The following is a 22,381-nucleotide window of genomic DNA, read 5'->3' as shown; positions in this document are numbered from 1 at the left end:
GGCCAGGATCAGACCGAAACGGAAAGGTTGCTGCGTCATCATCAGCATCAGCATCCTCATCCTCATCGTAGTAGTCACGAACCAAGCTTAATCATCAATGCAGGAAGAGAGTGGTGCACTTCCACCGTTCGCCCCACCACATTCCATTTGCATTTGACATGCAGCCACGCCCCCCATTCGAGAGCCAGAGGTGGCTCTAGCATCTCCAAAAAATAGAGAAATAAACCCCGACGCCGCCACTTTAAATAATGATTTGTGCCAGCCAGCATTCTCATCTTGTGTCTTTTTCTTGTTCTCGTTACAGGTAATTAGAGATGCCAGTCACCCAGTCAGACATTGCCGGCTTTGGCACGCTCCACTGGCACTTATTTCATCGGGGGGGCGAAGGCGTTGGGAGGTGGGCGTGGCCCTAATTAACAAATTGTCTGCCATTAATTAGTAAGTAATAAAACAAAAAAACAAACAAACTAAAAAATAAAGGGAGGGTGGGAGTAGATCTGGCAACAGCGTGCAACACCGAGGAATGCAGCTGGAAAATGTGCTAATTTGGCAGTCAACTCGAGTCGCTGAAGGTTCACATGAGTGGGTGAGCCGGGCCAAATTAATGTTCACAAAGGGGATTTTCGATATAGATTTAAATGCGAAAATTTCATTTAATTCTACGGTACTTGAAGCTAATAGTAGCTTATCCTGTAAAGTGTACTATCTTTATAATTTAAATAGAAAAGCTGTGATGGAAATTGTGGTAATCGTTTTTAATTAATGGCTACATGGCATAATATTATCCCTATTCCGAGCAAACAAATTTCCACTTTTTAAGCTTATCTTTATTATCCTTAATGGGGAGTCCCTATCTACCCGTCTAATCGTGTTTATCCTTATCTGCACTCCGCTTAGGGCACTAATAATTATGTAGCAGACATGCGAGGGCGGGAAAAAAATGCAATTAATTAAAAATAATAAGAGCTCCGAAGAAAAGAGTAGGAAAAAGCGAAAGTTTAAGTACTTGGAGCTGCCCTCGGGCTTGTGAGCTGGAACTCCATTGAAAAGCGCTGGTCAGTTCTGGGAGCCGAGCCATGCCCCATGCGCCATGCCCCTCCACCCAATTGAGTTCGAATTTGTTTCGTTCTTCTTTCTGGTGTTGCGGCTTTGTTTGCTAATTTCTTCAGCAACTTTGTGGAGTGTTGGCCAGCGGCTGTTTCTCATCTTGGCAGCTGTCTTCTGTCTTCTCGGGACTCTTGTCACTTCATCACTCCGGTCTCCCGCCTTCCATTTGCCACTGCAACTATTTTCTAATAAAAGTTGTCAATTAATTTACTGTGACCAACCAGCACAAGGAAATTTCTTTGCAACTGTCTCTGTAGTGGCGGGCTGTAGTGGCGGGGTATTCCATTGGAAAAATATTTATGAACCGATCATCCAGACGACGTTCCATTGTGGCACAGTATCTCTTTGCCGGCTCTGGCTCTGGCTACTGCCCGGTCCCCTTCCCACCTAAAAACCTAAAACCTCTTTTTTACGTTACGCTCAATGAACAATGGGGAGCGAGTCTCAGTCTGAGGCGGGAGCTGAAGCTGGGGCAATGTTTTTAATCAAAAACCGCAGTCCATAACTTGGAGGCGCAGTGGCAGTAGCGGTGGCACAGTGGCAACTGCAGCAGCTGCAGCACAAAGAGTGCGCTTTAGAAAAGATGGCAGAACGCAAATGGTGCTAAAACAATGCATAAAAAACGGGGGACCACAAACCAACAGAAGGTAGCAATAGCAATACACTGTGAATTAAAGAGGTAGCAATAGATATCTATTCTAAAAAGCAACCCATGACCAAGCTATTGAATTTTCTTCAAGTTTTTTCTCCCCGTGACTGTGGCGCCCAGACCCCCCCTTGTTCTGCTCCAGAGCACAGCGACAAAATGCGTTTGTGTGTACGAGTGTCTGGTTAACATGGGAATCAATCTTTGAACAGAGCAATATTAAATTTCGAACATTTCCGCAATTTCACAGGCAGTCAACCAAGAATAGGGTTCTTGAATTAAAGTCTATAGAGCGGAGTGGAGAGGAGAGACCGGGCCAGGCCAGGCCAGGGAGACACTGATGTATTCTATTGACACCACTCACAAGTATTTAATTTGATGTTTATTGATCGGCTTTGGAAGACATCATTGATACTTGAATTTAACTACACGTTGGCAAACGATTTATTGGCCAAGTGCTGCCGTTTATAAATTGTCAGTTTGGTGTTTAATTAACTTGAATTTAGCATTGGCCACTTGAGGCCCTGTTGGGGCACACCGACCTGCCCAGAATACAGATTGCAGTTTGCAAATTGCCCGGGGGGAATGCGAGAGAGCCGAGTCAATCAATCATCCTGTAAAATATATTGTAATTGCATCAAAAAACCGGCAAATTAAAAGTCAGCGAGCGATAGTTGGGCATAAATTACGTATACGCAGCGTGAACAGCAGCACCGACAGCAGCAGTGGCGGCAAAATCTCTCACAGCGGAATTTAAAATGCAAATAAATTCATTAAAAACAATCGCCAGATAAAAATGCAAAAGAAACATAATAAAAAGGGAAAGAGAACAAACCATTTCAAGTGGATTGTTGCTGGGGGCATGTAGTATTATTGTTGTTGTGGTTTAACATACATGTTGGTGTGTGTGGGGCAGTGTGGTGCAGTGAGTGTGTGTGGCACTTATCTAACAGTTGGTATTGTGCTAGTTAATAAATCTTCATGTAAAACACAAAGCATGGGGACAGAGAGCGTTGTCTGCTATTTTATCTAACTTTCATTAGAACAACAATAATAATAGCAACCGCACTGTATGGCATTCGCTGGCGCTGCTCAGCGTTCATTGAACTGCCGGCAAACTGCAATGGCAACTGCAATGCCAGTGGCAGAGGCAGTCGCAAAAGCACAAAGCACAAAAGCAGAAAGCGCAAAATGCAAAATGAAAAAAAGCAAAGCAAGAAGGCAAAATCAAACAGCAAGCGCATGTGCAAGCTATTTTATTTTGCTTATTTTTTTTTTAGCTTTTCGTTTTCATTTCGTTTCTCCATCAGCAGCTCCAACACACACATCCCAGTACACCCCAGTGTGCTGTGTGTGTGTCTCTCCGCTTGTTATGGCTTGTTGTAAATGCCATTAAATGCTTGCTCGCGCCTTTGCAAGCCCCCATCATCTCTGTCTAGAAAGAGATGGGGCGGGCGTGAGGCGAAAGAGACAGCTATCGCATCTTGGGTGTAAAAACATTTCACAGTTTCATTCATAAAATTGTTGACAAGCGTTGCAGCTCGCTACTAGGAGCAGCAGCAGCAACAGCAGCATCAGGTTCGTGCAATTTAATGAGATTTCGCAATTAGACAAAAGACTCGCTCGAAAATAAACAAATCGAATTTGCTTTTTTTGGTATTTGGGTTTCTAGTTTAGCCGCTACTACAGTCGCTCTGCAGTTAACGTGTTTCCAGTGGCTTATGCAATGCCTCAAACTGGTTTCTTTGACCAACCAAATGATTGTCGCTGCTCTCCATTTTAGTCGTATTTTTTATTTTGGATTTTTATGGCTAAAAATAAACAACATAATTGCATACTTGCTGGCACGCTCGTTCGGATGCTTTTGTGATTTGCTTTTTCCCGCTTCGCTCTCTGTTTTTGTATCTGTATCTGCCCCGCGCGAACGGAAGTCACAATTTCAGTTTCTGCATATTTGCATGAGAGCTCATTGCTTTATTTTTTACGAACGGATGCAGGCGCATTCCAAAAAAGTTCAGCTAATTTATGCCAGGCATTCTGGGCAGCTAGCTGACTAGCTGGCCAGTGCATCTGGGCTAATAGAAAGTCGTCGGGATTTTAGAAAGTACCTTTTGGTCATTCTACACTGCTCTATTTTCTTGGAACACCCGGCGATTTTCGCACGCCCGCAGCGAGAAAAAGTCAGGTTCCCAGCGGCGGTTATCATATATCACAGGGTGGTGAGCGAGAAAGAGAGGAGGGACGGCCAAGTGAAAGAGAAGGGTAGACCTGGGAATAGATTTTATTTTGTATTTAATTTGAATTTTAAAGTTTTATACAGTTTATAGCAATCTATCTTTTGAGAGTAGGATAAAAATCAGCTTATTTTTAGCTAAAAGGCAACCATTCGGAGCAAATATTTTCTAAATTGCCAAATCTGTATCGATCTGGCCCAGACAGGGAACAGAAAACAGAGATCGCTCGAGAGTAGCTGTCCATTAAGCATACGCAGTGTTGGCCCTGCGTCTTGCCAATTAACTTGGCGGCATTCGCATCAGTCCATTGAGTCATCAGATGGAAATCAGAAAAAAGTCTGAAAAGTAATAAAAGCCACATGGCCACAATGCGGAAGACCAAGTGGCATGGGCCACCGACTAGGGTCCAGGGTGCAGGCGACCAGAGGCGTGGCATATCGCGGGGCACACGGCGAGACACGCGTCTCAGATGTTTTATGCTCATTGCACAGGTAAATGGCTGAAACGAGGCGACAGTCCAACTCTCTGGACTCGCAACTCCAGACTGCGGACTGCAGACTGCAGTGGACCATTGTTTGTGGCACACACACACACACACACACATGCACAATTTGCAGTGTGCCACATTCAGCCCAAGAGGCAGTAGCAACAGCAACAATGGGCCACAAATATTTGCCAACGTGACCGTGAACTGGCATAATGTGGCACGCGATGCTCATGCCGCGACACGTGCCGCTGGTCTCACTCCTTTATTCTTTTTTGCTCCTTTATTATTACTCTTTTTGCCCATTTTTGCAACCTCCTGCCCTGCCCCCTGGTAGCACGACCACCCTTAAGCACTTCACTTTTCGTGGAGATTTGTTAAAGGATTTACACGCATTTTCGCACCATTTGTCAGCAGATGGTGCCCTTCGGTCCCCCGATGATGCAATAAAATCAGCAATTAATATTTGAGTAACTCCTGGTGCCACATTCACGCACTTTCCGAATGGCCCTTGGGCGGGGCAATTTGCTTGCAAAATTTATGATGAAAGCCTTTCAATTTTCATAAATTCCGTCAGCAAGGGCAGGCTACTTCTACTAGGCTACTAAGAGCTACAGCTCGGAGGCAAAACTTCTAGCCAGGTCCAGGTCCAGGTCAGTTGGCCGGCCAGTGGACCACCGCACACAAAAGATCAACTGAGATTTACGCAGTTTGCCTGCAAAATTTATGAGCTCAGCTGAGGCCCAGGTCCTAAGTACACAGAGAACAAATAAGGGTCTTGATTTTGTTTCAAAATTAGTGAAAAAGAGAGGCTGACTATATAAGAAGCAGTTCTTATTAGTTGGTAGTTGTAAGTTCTTATTTATTAAAAATTAGTAACCTTTTGTTTACTGTGCAAGTACATCCTCTTCTAGACTCTGTTGTTGTTGATGACGATGTTACTTTTATCTGACCAGAAATTAACTTTTCGGTCTTAGGCCCGGCTTATGCGAATGCTGTTTGCCATAAATTTGGCCGCTGAATGTGCTAATAACTGCTTTTGGTCGGCCTTTCTTCTGGGCCGCAATTCAAAAGAAAACGAAAACAAAACGCTCCACAAAAGACATCCAAAAGGAAGTGGACCCCCAAGCTGAAGCCGTTCAAGTTTGTCTGCTAAGTTATGGCTATGGCTTTTGGGGCCAGGCCTGGGAAAAATTTTAGTAGGCCCTTTGCTCCCTTATTACTTTTCCCAAATTGGGGCTTTCATTATGTGGGCGCGACAATGCAATGAATCCAGCCATCTGTACATTTTTCACACGTTTAAGCCCACTTGAAATGCATCTATTTATATTCGTGACAATACGCTTTGTTATTTTGTTAGTGTTGCTGATTTCATTTCGAATTCCACAAATAGCACAATAAATGCATAAAATTGTTATACCCTAGGGTGGGTGGGAGTATATAGGTTTTAGGAGGGGTATTAAGAGATAATAGTATATATTTTAAAGAGGAAAGATGTGTGTTTTTAAGGTGGGATTTATAGAATTTTAATTTCCATCTTTTAGTAATGGGTATCTTATAGCTTGAAGCTGTCTCTTTCAAACCATTTGTAATATTTTTCATTGCGGTAAAGTGTTTCAAGTTAATATATTCATATTGTAGCTTTATTTTTTGTTTTTCTATTTTTTTCATTCATTATGCGAATTACTAACCAGTTTGGCACGCCGAGTGCCGGGGGAGAAAAAAATGATAATTTGTTTTGTAGTTTGTATAGACATTCCTGATATTGGTATGGCTTATTGTTTGGAGTGTTCGTGGTTCGTGTGGGCGTGCCGGTTTTAATTTAACCAGCCGGCTCGGCTTAGCCGATTCCATCTCGTTCTGGCCAAGTTCTGGCTGCTTGGCTTGTGTGTCACAGCTACGTGCCAAGTATGTGTCATGTTCTTAATGGAGAGCCAAGTTTCTGACTGACTGACTGACTGACTAACTGACTGGGTGGCTTGGCTAACTGCAGTCAAGATCTCTGGCAATCGCACACATTTTATTATAGAATTAACCTTCAACTTTCAAATGCTACTGCTGCTACAGCTGCCCGACTGCCTTAGCCGTTCGTCGAACAACAAACAACAAGTAACAAATAACAAATAACAAACAACGTACAACGAACAGCCAAAAACGTGCATTTAATAGACCTTGACTTGAACAACAACAATGCCTGTTGAGAGAAAAACAAATTGTGAGAAAAACTCGTTGCAGTCTTTGCAGTTCATTGACACAATTTTCATGTTTTGTGTATTTGTGTGTTGTTGTATATTTTGAACTTTTATTAAACAAGTTATGGCCAGCGGCGAATATGGAGGTTTTGGGGTAAAAAATACGGCTCACTGGAGTAAAAAAAAAGAAGACTGCATAAAAAGCATAAAAGCTCACTTTTTTTTGCTCGTACACCTACCATTCCATACCATACTCTACCATATATATATTTTTTTTGCGGAGCTCTTCAGTAAGAACTGTCCAATCTCTTGCACATATTACACAATTTTTTCGATTGTTTATGTAGGCGCCACATAAAAAGGAGAAGAGGACCACCACCAGACCCCTGGCAAACCTGGCCATGATTTATGGCATTTTGCTCAGTACTTTAGCATTTTCACAGTCCATTTGGCTAATTGCTGGCAGTTTGGTAGTAACGCTGCCGTCGGCAAAATCTCCATATATATTCTGGCTCATATGCAAACGAATTTTTATAAAAGCTCCCCGGCTTAATACCGTTTTTCAATCTTGCCCACCACTTGAGTTGATCCATTACCCGGTCGGTCGGGTTGGCCCAGCGCCTGCCTCGCTGCCTGCTGCCTGCTCCTGCTTATTTTCACATTGTAAAATGATTTCGAAGCGAATTATGGGCTTTACATATATGAGCACACATCCGACATAATGCGGACAAATCCCTCAATGTGAAACAAAACAGACGAAAAGAAATACCCACAAACTGGCCGTGAAAACTCTGGGTACTGTAGCACTCAGTCCCTCATGGCACATGGGAGTCTATACCTCTCCTGGTCTACGTCTCAAATTCGACGTGTGTCTCTGTTGTCTAGGGCTTTGTTCAAGTGGGGTCTTCTGTCTACTATCCTACTGTCTCTACTGACTGTTGTCTGCCGGCCTGGCATTTTAATTATAGGCCAAGCCTGGAAAAGCCGGCCCTGGCAACGGCTCCCTGACATTTATGATTGTTGCCAGTCAGTCAGTCAGTCGGTTATTGAGTGAGGTAGGAGTAGTCCACCTGTCCGCTGACAACAATGAACTCGGATTAGAGACGAGGGCTCCATGGGGAAGGCAGGTACTTAATTAATATGACATGGCACGAAATCAAAAGCAACAGAAGCAAAAGCATGAAACAAAAAATTGCCGAGCATTTAATGACGATGTTGTGTCCTGGCCCATAATTAGCCAATTAAACTTGGCTTCCCGTTTGCGACTCCTCCCCCGTCCCAAGTATGTGTCTGGGAGATATTTCTCCCAGAGATTCGCTTTCGTTTGATGTATGCAAATGACTTTTGATGTCATTGAGCCTTTGGCACAGTTTTGGTTTCTCGACTCTCGGCTCTCGACAGCCGAGAGGCTGCAACATTTCTGCTCCAGTAAACAAGTTAGTCGGCACTACTTGAAAGGGCCATGCCGCCGCCCATGGAACGGAATTTATTATTTTTTATTACATCGATGAGACAGTTGCGGGATTTACGATGTGCGACAATGACTGATTCTTGTCTCGAATCGGTGTGATGTAAAATACGAGCTGCGTGCCCCGGAATTGATGACCGCACAAATTTTAATTGGCAGGGAATTCTTTGGGAATTGTTTTCGGTTTTCTCGGTTTTGGTTTTTGGCCTGCGACGACTGTATGTCTCATTCTCGGGGGCTTGACCACATTCCGAATGAGTGCCCTCCCTTTGGCTTTTGGTCTCCTGGCCTTTTGGCATTTGTTTTCGCTTTCATTTCGATCCGGTTGACACTTTAAGCGGGATAATAAATTTTATTGCATTTCCAGCGAAGAGCCACCGGGGCGCGTGCCAAGCGATAGCCGTGAGCTCATTATCTGATTTGCTATATAAAATTTATATGTGTTTTCAATCCGTGTGGTATAAGCTATGGCTTTAAGACAGGCTTGGCCTCCCGCAAATCTCATTTGGGGTTTAATTCGCCCGAATCCTGAGCTTGAGACTGCGCCACACCTTGTGGAGTGGTAGGCTGGCAGTCGGAGAAGTCGGTTCTAAATCAACAAGGAGAGGCAGCATCTGTAAGTTGATATGAGCGAATGTGACACCACCGACCCTGAGCACTGGGGTTAGGGGTTGGGTTTTTGGGGCTCTGAAGGTTGAGAGAAGCAAGCGACCAATTTCCTGGCGCCCCTTAAACCCCAAACAACAAGGCGAAAAGGCCAAGGTGCGATCACGTGTGCCGAGGTTTTTGGTTTGAAGATGCTCAGATTGCGTATGTCGGGCACTTCAAAGGGGTTTTGGGTTTTTAGCCACCACCACCACCACCACGAGCCACCACCCCGCCGGCAAACAAATGATAGACAAAAGGGATGCCGGCTGCCGGAGTTGGTGCCTTTGCTGCAGGAGAGCCCAAACAAGTGGTGTTGGCTTTGGCCCGGAGGCAAGTGCGCTTGCCAGATGGGATTAAAATTACCAAAGGGCCAACGAGTCCTTGGCTGCTCCTCCTCTCGAACATCTAGGATGGATATAGTAACTGGCTGGTTGGCAGACAAAGCTGCTTAATGATAGCGAACTTGGCTTCCTTGTCGACGGCTTTGGTTTTGGATTTGCCTTTGGCGTCTCCCGGTCTCCGGGTCTCCTGTCGCCCGATGCTATGTTCAAAATCATTAAAATGGATTTTTCGCCAAAAAACTAACCCCTCCTCCGGTTTCAAAGCCAATTTATGAAATGCCACAGACACTGAAAAGGGTGACGGCTAAACTGTGGTCTTTAATCAAATTTAAAGCGATTTTCTTATTTAACAAAGTTACTCGCTGACTTTTAAAGAACAATTTTCAAACAAATAAGCAATGTTTTCATTCCCTAAATTAAATAGATTTCCTTTATAAATGTCCATCGCTCCCTAAAAGCATTTTGCATACATTAAGTTTGCTTAAATTCAAATTCAAACATGGAGTCCTTTGACGCCACTCCTGGCAACTCATAAATGTTCAAATATTTGCAATTATTGCATCATTGACAGGCACTTTGGCTCTGGGAGCCGGCGATTATCAGGGGATACGAATTGGTTTCAGTTTATATATGTTATTCGATCGCATGTATATTGAAAATTGAATCAGCATTTGGCATTTGATTGATGCTGGTGGACCCCACACACACACACAGACTGCAATTAGTTGTTAATTCATTTGCCGGACAAATTGTGAAATGCGGTGAAATTTGATTTAGTCCATAATTGTTTTTTATGGCAGAAGTTGTCTAATTGTGTTGTTATTATTATGCTGACCATTTAGTGTTTAATGGGCCGCGGCTAGCGAATGTAAATAAATAGGAGCGATGGGGAACTTTTATGGTGGCCATAAAAGGAAAAATTTTGGCCCAGCAAATCGCTGGAAGTAAATCAACGTTTGGCTCCTGCCCCCGGGGCTGCGACAAATTGCAGTTTCATGTTTCGGCCAAGTCCAAGTGCGGGGAGATGCCAGCCAATCAGGGGGTAATGCCCAAGTTTTACGAGCATTTAAAGCGCCAAATAAAATGCTACCAAAATAGCATCAAGCCGCCGCAATCCAGAAAGTTGCCAGCCAAGTTGAGCGTTAAAACTTGTCAATAGAGATGCAGTTGTCTTCCCCTTCTCGTCTCTCTCCCCTTCACTCCTCTGCTATCTCGTTTCCTCAAAATGACAGTCTGTGGCACGTGAGCAATTTCCGAAGGCAACATTTATTAGAGCATGCCACACGCACACACCGACACACACAATCGTGCAGCCTGCAATGGAAATTTAGAAAATTGAAATGGCGCATTGCCTCCTGCACGTGTGTGAGTGTGTGTCTGTGTGTGTGTGTCTTCCGTAAGTCTGTATGGGTAAGCTTAAGGAATTCCCCCGTGGCACCTTGTGGGCTTCACTATGAAGTCGGGGGCGTGGCCCAAATACAATCACACTAAAAGGTGTTACACCGCAAAATACAAACGCTTTTATGACACAGTCTTGCCTCGGCACGCCCTCTACCCCTCGAAGGCATTTCTTTTTTTTCCTGTAACTACCCAGTCGGACTTTTCGGTGCTAGCAGCGTTTCGGTGCATTCCGGCAGGCATCTTTCGTACCTTGTTCTCACCCACCCCGAGTTGAGAGAGGGAATTTGTTCTCTCAACATAGATTTCGCTCTCAAAAAACTGGACTTAGAAAATTTTCGTCTCGCTTGGGACTTAGAAAAATTTATGCGTGGGACTTTTAACTTAGAAAAAATTATTTCATGAACAATTCAACGTATATTATTTAAGTTTACCAATTTATGTTCTATAATAATTTTATTGAAGTGCAAAATTTAAACATAGCTCAATATTTAATGAAAAATATTATTCATATAAGGAATTTATTTTTTACTTTAACTGAGGGCAGCAAAAAAATAATCCCGCGTAATTAGTGTGCGTTTTGTGCAGCGTTTTTATGCTAAATCAACCTAAATCGAAACGGTCACATAGGGTTGTTCATAGTGAGTCGCATTGGTTTATTATTGTGAAATGGTAAGTTTACTGCTCCGTTCATTCAATTATTTATATTTTATTGTGTTGATAATGATGAATAAACGTTATTTCATTAAAAAAATATTTTCAGTTCTGGCTGTACTAGAAATTTGGACGTCTCAATATCTTTATTTGTAAGAATCTTATTTGTTTTTATTATTTATTTATTTTTAGCTTTTTTTTATTTCTTTTTTTTATCTTTTCAGTTTTATGTATTAAGATTAATAAATAATAAATATAATTAATAATAAATAAATATGACAAACAACTCACTTCGAATTTAGTAAAAATCAATGGGCATGGTTGGGGAAAAACAAAAACAAAAACCAAAAGCAAAGCAAAAAGCAAGGGAAATTTTTTTCAACCAGAAAATCCCTGGGTGAGATTTCGCGCCGATCTCCCCTAGCCGGTAAGCTTGCGGGTAGGGGAGAACCGCCTTCTTTTTCCGATCGCCAAGCATATTGATACTCGCTCCGCTGGGTGAGAAAAGCGGCCACGCCAATGTAAATCGGAATGATGGTTTTCCGCAGATGGGAGTGCGCCGCGCACTCCTATTTCCTACCGCGGGATGCGCGTTTGGCGAGCGCCAGGCACGACTGGGTAGTGTCAAATGTTACCCCCTCTAAGGCCATACCCTTCCCGCCAAGGCATTTCCCCGCACCTGTACCTCGAGCGCAGGCCGAACTTTAAGAGTCGTTCCAGGTTCGCCCCATTTGTCAGGCGCACACTCCTCTTTTATGGTCCATAAGATGTGCATATATGTATGAGTGGGAGTGTGTTTGTTTGGGTGTGCGAGTCCTTCCAAAGTGTGTGTTCGTGTGGGCATTATGCGTACCCAGGCCGCGCACTTTTAGTTTACATGAAATGCACGAAGCTCTATTTGATTTTCGCAGGAAAACTACAAAATCATTGAAATCACCCAAAATATGCCAATATAGTGACGACTCTTAGATGCTCTTACAATACTTTCCTCAGAAAAAATTTACAAATAATCTAAAACATATTTTGTTTTTAGATTTTGATGCAGAATGATTGAGAATCGATCTAAAAATCGATAAAGGTATTCCGCTCAAGAATCGGATGGAAATTGGCCGAGATATAGACATCGCGGACGGCCAAACGGTCCATCCATTCAATTTGAAAGGGATCCCCCAGAAAATTGTACACAAAATATAAAAAACATTTTGTTGTTTGATTTTGAGTCAGATTTGTGGAGAAATAGTGCATTAGAAACTCTAACAAACACATGAATAATATTTTCCAAATATTACAACCAACTCACAACAAAGATTTTATATTTCAAAGCTCACTACTCTTGTATGCTTACTCTTGTAATCTTCGAAGAAATTCAAAACTTTATACAAAATATGTATAAAGAAGATAACAAATTTTATGCTCACGAAATGTCCTCTTATCCGGACAAAGTCTTAAACGCGAATAAAAGCTTTTCTTTGTAAAAATATGGCATGTCCCCATTCAGTTGTTACCTGTTTTCAGGTGCACACAGAATATTCCATAAAATTGGAAATTCTGTTCAAAGAGCCTGGCAAAGAAGGCAATTCCTGTTGGGGTCGTATAGAGAACAGAGTTTACGAAACAGAAACTGAGACTGGAAGTGGGAACTGAAATTGTGACTGGGCGGATGGGAGGACGGCCCAGAGGACCAGAGGGCAGGAGGGTCCTCCCAGTGACAGTTCAAAAAATTATGTTTGCCGTCAGAAATTATACGAGCGTGTTGTCCGCTCCACCTCTGCCTTCTTAGCCCGGATGATGCTCTGTGATGGTTTTGGCTTTCTGGTGCTGCCATTTGGCATATTCAAATTGGCAACAATGTTGCCGGGGAGCAACAATAACAATATGTACACTGTGTGGCGATGCGACTCCGAGTGGCACACTGCCGACGCGACGCCTTCAATATGCAATGCGTTCCGCTGTTGTCAAGTTTTGAGCTTGAATCCCCTTTTTTTGTGTTTTCATAAAATTTGTGAGTTTTTACTTTTTACATGCGTCGCGGGGCGAAGCAATGCGTTTGGCATTCTCGTTGCGGTTATTTCAGCGACGTGTTTACGCATAAAAATTTTTCACTTTTTCCAGAGCAGGGGACGTGTGGCTGGGGTTTTTGTCAGAAGGGGGCCGACTACACAGCATTAAGGTCGTAAAATTTACGTTTTCTGCAGCTAAAAGGAGGATGGCGAGCTGGGAGCTGGGAGCTAAGAGCTGAGTGGTGAAAGTGCAGAGGGAAATTTGCAGCAAAATGTTTTAGGTGCTCTCTCTCTTAGTTTCATACACACTTTGGTTGGCAAGGTTAGCAACCCTTCGGAGCCATAAATAAACAACGCCAGGAGCCAGTAGTCAGTAGCCAGCCACCCCTGAGCTGGTCAATTGAGTAGGCCGCTCGGTAATGGCCATGTTTTTGTTTCAGCTCCCCCTTTCGGCTTGCTGCTGTTAGTGGCATATAAACTGGGTTTTAATTTTCTAATTACACACGGCAAACAAATGAAAATTTATTGCGGGGTGTGGTGGTGTTCCACTCCCACTCTTACTCCTACTCCCACTCCTGCCGACATTTATGCAAAGCATAAAGGATACTGGGAGGTGTGCGTGTGTAGGTGTATGGCTGTTGGTGTGTCTCACCTTTTCCCGCTATCTCTGGGGGTGCGTGCAACAAACAGCACACAGGGTGGGCCCACACCCACTCACCCCCCCATCAGGGCAGCTGCCACTGAGCCCAGTCTTATTTTTATACGCCAAGGTAGAGGCTCAGGCAAAAAAAGCCAGCAAAATTTATATATATTGTAATAATAAAATAAAACGCCGTGCAAACAAATCGTAAAAGTTCACATATCCCCAACAATTGGGGGCCTTTTTTGGCTGCTGTTATGGCCCATCCTGATGTGCGTTTTTAATTTAACATTTTTGCTCAGCTTCTCGGAATTGGTTGGGGTTCGAGGCAACCCCAAAATGCAGCAGTTTAGAGGGTTGGATCCCATCTGGCGGGGAGTTGGCCCTTCCGGGTCCGTTGTCTCCTCGGCATGGCCATTACTTTATTTCATTACATTTGCAATTGAAAGAGCCGGAGATGCCTTCAAAGGTATCCCTCTGGAGCAACAAGCCAGGATGCCCTGAGCCAGGATATGACACAGTTTTTAGTGCTAGAGAATCAATAGAGAAGCTACTTCACTTACAGGGTACTCCCTGATCGGTTTCCTGTCCGATGCCCGTCTTGTAACTTTATTTTTTTACTCATATTCGTTGGCAGTCATATTCCCGTCAGAGCCTGTTACTGCCGTATACGAGTCCTTTGGGACGACGAGCGGGCGCTGGCGATGCGTGACCTCCCCACCCACCCAGTTACACTTATTCTTACACTTGCACCCCTCACTTGCACCTCCCCTGTAGTCCTTTCCGTGCTCATTTTCTTGCGCGCCTTTTTCCTTTTATTTTTTTTTTGCATGTTCTGTTTAAGTTAAGTAAAAACATACGACACAAGAGGGGATGTGGGGAGTGGCTGGCAAGGTGGCCAGGAGCTGGGGGGTCAGGGAAAAGCGTGACCTTAGAGATTTGTATTTCGAATATTTTCATGTGCAAGTCCAGCCCGGGACTTAATTTATATGTGCCGCACTATAAACTGGGCCCCGAGCTCCGGTCGAGGCTAATTTAGTCATATTTTCATTTTTTTCCCCGCTTTCCTTTTCCTGTTAGTTGCTTTTCTGCTGAGTGTGTCTTTTTTTTTGTTGTTGTGTGTATGCGGCATGCATCAGAGCGCACATTATGGTGGCGTCTCGCACTTTTCACGCTACACTGGGCACGTTCCCCGCCGCTGCCGGCGTTCCCCCTCCGCTTTCAGGATATATAGTTGTCCTTATTTTATTTGCATGTATATCTCCCAGTCTCTCCGCGTGTGTGTCTGTGTGTGGCAGCAGTCCCTTGTGGCTTACAATGCGACAAAGTAGACACATCAGGCCAAAAGTGAGTGCTCAGCTCTGGCTGACTTGGCCATAAAACACTAAGTCCTCTGGCCTTCAGTAATTTTCTTGTCTTGGCCATAAATATATTGCTGTCAGTGCTAGTGCGCCCATTTTGGGTTTGTTGCCCAAACGTGATTTTATTAAAAAGTTGTAAATTCCTGCTGTCCCCCTCTCTTGTGGGGGGATGATTTTCCGGCCTCTTTGATGTCCTACTATGTGGGTAGTGGCACTAAGGACATGGGGGTGTTTGATGTGTTTGTGTGTTTTTATTTCGTTTAGTCCTTCGACACTTTGGCAGCACTCGAAGCGACGTCAAAGTGCAACTCATTAGAGTTGCCTGCTAGACATGATTAAGTGCAATGAAATGGGTAAATGATGCTCTTTCCAACCCATCTTAATACACAAGCCCTGTTGCCAGAAAATAAAAAAAAATAAAACGAGACAAAGCGGCGGCGTGCTAAAGTGTCAACACAGTCCTAAAGTGCCATTGTGTGTGTGTGGCGTGGGTGTGTTTGTGGAGGTGTTTGCCTCCTGCTTATCTCCTTGCAGCTGTCAGATGCGTTGTACGAGCAAGTGTCGCACTCGAGTGCTGCGAAAAGCACTCAATTAAAAACATCAAATGCTTTTCTTTAGCTGCAAACACTCGGGCTTCCCGCTTCAGGCGCAGATCAAGGATGAAATTAAGGAGCTGAGCAGGCCAAAAGCTTACAATATCTCTCCTCCCCCACAGCCACTAGCCCTTTGTTTGCTCCTGGCTTATTCTATTTTATCCTTATACTTTCTAGCCGACACTGAAGTCATAAAGAAGTATACATTTTACCACAGAACATTATTAAAGCGAGCCATAGCATCCTTTAGCTTTTTATTGCCCTCCCCCTCCTGCCAAAACCTGGCTTAGTTCCTGACCATTTTCTGGCCTGGCCGGTAGCTGTAAAATTGCTTGCGGTTAATTGTTTTTCACGCGAAAAACTTCAATAATGCAGATATTGGCTGCCAGGCACCCTACCCCTACCTCAACCAGTCCTCTCACGGAAGGAATCCTGGTGGCGCCACCAGAGGGCGCACAGCCGTGCCACGCCGTATGGCTGCAATTTATGATGTTGCATGCATTTTGTGGGTATTTTTTTTCTGCAGCACTGCGTTGCTTTGAGGGCAAACACGAAAAGCCGGCCGATCGAATCAAAAATACCAGAAAAGAGTGCAGCAGGGGACAGAGCAAGGAAATCCAATAAGCATTTTCATTTGTCAAGCGGCGACCACGCGGCGTATACGCAATTTGTCAAGCATTTTGTTAGCCTTTTGGTCCAACTGGTTGCTTCTTTTTCGGTTTGTTGGTCCAGTTTGGGAGTTCGGTTCGGTTCGCTTTGGCTGCAAATTCAATTTATTGTAAATATTTTCGTGCCAAAGGCAAAACTTGCAAATTAATTTTTTCCCTTCCGCCCGCGGAAAATGCACAAGTGGCCGAGAAGTAAAAAAAAGCCATACAAATAATAGAAGAGAAAATAAAATAAAATCCAATAAAAAGGCAACAAGGAATTCTCCGGCCGAGAACCGAAGGAAGGACGAAAAAATGCGCAACTTTATCACAACAGTGGGGAAAGGAAAAGGAAAGCAAGCACAGCTGTGAGCGAAAAAGGAAAACTCGAAGAAAACGAGCGCGAAAACGAAAACTCTATTACAGCTCACAGTTGTTGCTTTTTTCGTGTAAAAGCCAGTGTGTGTGTGGGTGTGTGTTGGGGGGTTGGGGTGTCCTGCAGGCTTTTCTGTGCTGCTCAAGTAATGAGAAACGCCAACAGGCACACGAGGGAGCCGGGGACTGAACGAGGCGTGGGGATACGAGGGATATAACATCCTTCGTAAGTTCGCTGCAATATTTATTAAAGACGAAAATTATGAAGCCCCGACTGCAAATAAAGTCTGGGTTCGACCCCTCGACTCAATTACATTGCCAATGATGTGCGGGGTGCAAGTCCTGGCGATGTCCATTTCGATGTCCTGCGTTTGTTTGCTCTTCATTTTTTCTCCTCTTTTTTTTTTTTGGGATATATTTTCTTGGGCTTTACTTTGATTGTTTTCCTTGTTTATGTTTTTTTGCCGGCTGCCCCTTGGTAATCAAATCGTGAAACTAAAGGGGCATGCCACAACATTCTGATTGTTTTCCTTTCTGCAAAAATTAATGGCCCGCAAGGCATTCAATTAGTCAAGGAATCTTCTGTTTGTTTTATTGATATTTTCTCACATTCGTTGAAGGAATTGCTTTCGTTTTGGGGCGAAGGACTTCAATTCAATTGTAGGTTATAATCAAAATATTATCTCTATGTTATGGCTTGTCTATTAATAATAACTAATCGAATCAATACGTTTTGTCTTTTCGTTGCAGGTTCGTACACAATTCCCAACTAGAGAGTCCTTTTAAGAGTCGGCTTTAAACGGTTGGTCTCCTGGTGTCCTGGCGGCTGGCAAAAATGCAAATTTCTTGGCCAAACAACAACATGTGCTGCTCCATCCGACGATCGTGGGGTAAATGCATTCATGGGACCACAAGGCACATTGGCCAAAAGCAACTGAGCCAAAGCCGGCAAATAAACACTACTACCCCGGGGGGTGCAAGGGGCGGTGGGTGTGGGAGGACTAGTCTATGACTAAAGACAACAAACCACATGTCAGGCAGTCGGCTGGCTGGCGAACCCTTTCACGGAAAAAAGGGGTGTGACCTGACCAGATCTGAAAACCATCCAAACCCAGGGGCGCTCCCCAATCAACAATCGACGTCATCAACTGCAGGGCTGGGCAAAACGGACAGACGGACAAGAGCGAACACACGGACAGAGACGGGTAGTCCCAGGACAGCACGCGATACTGTGGTTTGTCACTGCTGGGATGACGACGTCATGATAGTGACTCCAGAATATGGATGAGTCTGGTGTTCTGGCCCTCCGGCGTTGTTGGCTTAGAAAGTTCATTGTCTTGCTTACAAAATGGAAAGTGGTTCGTTGGGCGGTGTGCGGTGGGTGGCAGGCGATGGGCGTAGCAGGTGGCAATGGCGGCGACTTAAAGCCAAAAGGTGGGTAGGGGAAAGTGCAAATTGCATGCAAAACCTGCGCCTTGGCAAGTGCATTAGTTTCGCAGCCCGAGGGCATATGCTCTGAATTCAGTATCCTGGCGAGCCCAGCCCCCAACCCCCTGCACACACCCTAACCTCATTTTGCTGTGAAAAGAAGTTGAGGCTGCATTGTAAGCCGCCTGCAGACAATTGAATTTTAATTTGTATAACTTTAGTGCCAGACAGTTCGGGCTGTGGCAGTTGCAGGTGGCAGGAGCAGGGCGTTGCAGCAACCCCCCATTTTATTTTTAAAGCCCTGCCATAGAAGCCCTGCCGGCGGCCATGCAACGGAATATTTTACATATTTCATGCGACGCAAATGGAGCCAAAGAGGGTCCTTCGTTGGCAGGCTTTTGCGCCTTACCACTTCCATTTAATGGAGTCATGCATAGAAGCTCTTTAAGCGGCAAGCTGCCGTTGCCGTTGCCGTTGCTGCTGCAGCCTGCCACTAAATCCTTTTTGTTTTTAGTTTATTGTTGTTGCTGCCGCCTATGTCTGCAAAACAATTTGCAAATTGCTGGCCAAAAAATGGCGCCACAAAGCTCACCTGAAAGCCGCCGCCACCCGCCACCAGTCACCAGACACCCGAGCACCCCAACACCCAACACCCAACACCCAAAACCCGACACCCGGCGTTTGCCATCAATTCAAGAGCAATTACAAAAGACAAACGGAGCAAGGACCCAACCCCCACACACAATCATACATATGTACGTATAGAGGTTGAACAACAACAATGGCACAACTTTAACGGCTGGTCGCCTTGATCATTATCAGGCAGGAGTCGTTGGCCAGAAGCACGGCCAGGACGAGGAGCTCGGGATAAGGAATAGGTAACAGGGAGCAGGACTCAGGACGAGGACGTGACTCTTAAGTGACTGCTGTGGTGGCGTTTTGTGGCCATGTTTTGGGGTGTCAGGCTCGACTGCACAAACACAATAACACCCAACACCAGAAGATAGCCGGAGTGTGAGTGAAAAAGAAGGATACACAGAGGGAGAAAGAAGATAGAAAAAGAGGGGCATAACACATATGCAGTGCCAACAAAAAAGATTTCCACATTCCACTCCAAAAAGCCGCTAATATATAGACTTTATCAGAAAGAAAGAAATTAAATCTTGAAAAATATTAACTTAAATAGGTAAACTTTGAAATAAGATCTTTTAAAGTTCTTGAAAGCTCTCCCATTTTTATCAATCCCACCAAGGTTAATTCCTGCAGGATAATGCAAAACTTGAAACTCAACTAAAAAGCTGCAGAAATGCTAAAATTGCTCACGTGCATTAAGCCAACAACAACATGGTGGCAACACCTGCTGTGGCACTTACCCCACCCCCAAGGCTCCACTTCCTGCCACCTCCTGCCATCTATGTCCCTTAAAAAAAGAGGCGAAAAAATAGAGTGTGCAACATGAAGGAGAGTGGGGAAAAGTTTAGTGCTTTTCATAAACTAGTTGCCCAGGACAGGGGCTCTTCCCGCCACGAACACAGGACAGAGTTGAGCTTCCTTTTATTTTCGAATTTAGTGCCGCTGCGGCCGTTGGCCCGTCTCCTATTATTACTGTTATTATTATTATTTTTGGGCCCAGTTGTTGTTGCTGTTGGTGGTGGTGGGGTGTTGTTGCAGGCACAGGAAACGTGCGACGTCATGTAGGCGCGCCAGTCAGACGCCTGAAAGTATGCCTCAGCGTTTAGTGGCAATATCAGCAAAAACACGCGACTAGGAAAGCAAAAAAAAAAACGCGAACAAGGAGGGAGGACGAGGGTCCTGAATAGGCTAAGGGGAGGAGGGGGGGTGGGTGGCAGTGCAAGGACTCGAGGCCTGGCGTCGTCGCCCTGCTTCCGTGTTGGTGCTGCCGCGCCGTGCCGCCATGCCGCCGTCCTTCTGCCATTGCATGTTGTCGCAGGCTTTTCCTACCTTTTTGTTTTAGTTTTCGGCCAAGCCGTGTTGGCCAAAAGTAAACAAAAGAAAAGCGAATTTTTCGTTGGCCGCAAAAAAACTTTCGTTAACACGAGAAATTGCATGCAACATGGCGAGGGGGCTGGATCGAGAGGGTGTCTACCGAGGGTGGCACTTCTTGCTTGCTATTTTTGGTGTTTATTTCTAGTTGCTCACTGTTTTGGTTTCAGTTGCCACCCGGCTGAAGGTTATTGTGGCAAATAGAGTTTTTGCATGAAACTTTAAGCCGCTTAAAGATTAGAACCCGGCCAAGATGTGCCACATAGAGGTCCTGGAACTCCTGGAAATTGTTTCCCCCTCAAACTCGCTTTCACATTTAAGCTTAGCTGCAGTCTTTTCACCCTTAATTATAATTATTATGCAAACTGAATACGAAAATAGGAAGGAAACTTAATCAGAGAGCATATAACGAAAGGCTTAACACTCTATAAGGGCTAAGAGTTTCGGCAATTTAAATTGTTGTTCTGGATATTGTTAAATTTTGCTAATCTTTGAAAAGAATAGCACAACTTCTGGCAACAATTGCCAACTCTTTTTTGGGTGATAGTGCCTTCTGTGCTTGCCTTGCAAATTATCCTATATTTTTTGCTCTTTGTTGGAGAGAACATCCTCTGGCTAGTGTTGAATAATTTCGTTTCGTTGCCTTTTCCGTTTCCTTTCGCCATTTTTGTTTTACTTATTATTTTTTTTTTTGGCGGCCATCTCATTATCATTCCTTTCGGACGTCGTCGTGTCCTTCTAGGGCTTTCATGCTGTAACAGCTGCATAAATATTTTCCTCTCAGCCATTTGGCTTTTATTGGCCGACTCTCATTTCGGCGTCTACTGCTGCAGAGATGGAAGTGCATCGGGCCAATTGTAATTCAAGTCGCATAATTTTTCGGCTTATTAAATATGGTAATGCCGCATTGCCAGCCAAACACCTGCCAGTCGCACTCGCAGTCATTTTGCCTATTTGTGTTAATAGTCAATGGCTGTTCACCGGGGAGCTAGAGCTTGGCCAGCGACAGCGGATGCTCTAATGACTCATGTGCCGCAGTTTGTCTGTCTCTGTCTCTAGCCTCATGTCTCATGCCTCATGCCTCACATGCCCCTATCTTTCTGTGTGTGAATGCACGGCGTCAGAAATTCATTAAAGCCATGATTGTAATTTATTCTAATGGCATTTCGGTGTGCAATGCTCATGCAAACGGCTGGTTGGCCGAAAAGGTTACGCAAGCCATCAGCCAGCCTCGCAAAATGTTGGCCAAAAAGAACATTTTGCCGCTACACTGCCGCTGTATGAGCCGGGCCACTGCACTGTTCACTGTGAAGTCGTTATGGCCATGTCCAGCATTCGTTTTGATTGACGACCCAGCCGGAGGAGCCAGTTAGCCTCAGCTGCACCTCTGTAAGTTACACAGAAAAAATAATCAAATGTCAGGTGTGATATGCTTAAATTAAATACCATTCATGATAGTGGCTTAAATCATAATTCGTTTCAGGCCAACACGTAATCAATTACCACTTTATCAGGGCCAAATAAGCCAAGCTGATTAGAAATATTGTGTGACATTTTTTCCCCCAGTGCCCGGCTTGGATATGTGTCCACATTTTCGGGTCATGCCTACCCTAGATGGCCTGTTCTTTGTCATCATCATCTGCCGTACTCTCTGCTTAATTAGCGGTCTTGAGCTTTGACTTGTGATTTTCTCACGAGCTTGCAAATTGCGTATACGAGCCTAAAAATAAACGCATACTCAGCCCGAAACTGGTTGGCCGAATAAACTGATTTATCTGCCCTCTGTTGTTATTCTGTCTTATTTTTTGTCGGTATTCAGTTACTCTTATGAATATAAACAGCGTCATGCCCGCCTCGTAGTAAATCGATTGCAAAGTTAATTCAATTTTATATATACAAAAGCCATAAAGATATAGATATAGATACTTGTATGGGTATATATCCGCCGATGGCAATCCATTCAGCTGGAAGACAAGTTGCAGCAGTTGGCTGAAAGAGTTGAATTGCTGGTGGCCAGTTTTCTGTTTTGGCGCGCTTCTCGAAGCCGAAACAAGTTTTTTGTTTATAAACAGATTTTTGTTGGTTCTCTGTTTTTGTTTTTCTCCTTGTGTTTTTTGTATTTTTATAAATTTTTTTGCTGGCTGTCAGTTTGTCGAACGAT

At 44.3% G+C, this 22,381-nt stretch overlaps 1 protein-coding gene and 1 long non-coding RNA gene across 4 annotated transcripts in view; both read left to right on the top strand.

Moving 5' to 3' along the window:
- LOC6495293 (Krueppel-like factor luna) overlaps positions 1–22,381 on the top strand; it is a 134,279-nt gene that overhangs the window by 59,366 nt on the left and 52,532 nt on the right. The window lies entirely within an intron of this gene.
- On the top strand, positions 21,483–22,007 carry LOC116654784. 2 transcript variants are annotated; one of them, XR_004310000.2, is made up of 2 exons: positions 21,483–21,609; positions 21,704–22,007. It is a non-coding gene; the product is annotated as an uncharacterized LOC116654784 (long non-coding RNA). The 2 variants fall into 2 exon arrangements; XR_006507312.1 differs by having other exon boundaries at positions 21,582–21,642.

Source organism: Drosophila ananassae, chromosome 3L (assembly GCF_017639315.1).
Source record: "Drosophila ananassae strain 14024-0371.13 chromosome 3L, ASM1763931v2, whole genome shotgun sequence".
Classification (NCBI taxonomy): domain Eukaryota; kingdom Metazoa; phylum Arthropoda; class Insecta; order Diptera; family Drosophilidae; genus Drosophila; species Drosophila ananassae.
The sequence above is the reverse complement of the archived record's forward strand: the minus strand, read 5'-3'. Positions and strand labels throughout refer to the sequence as shown.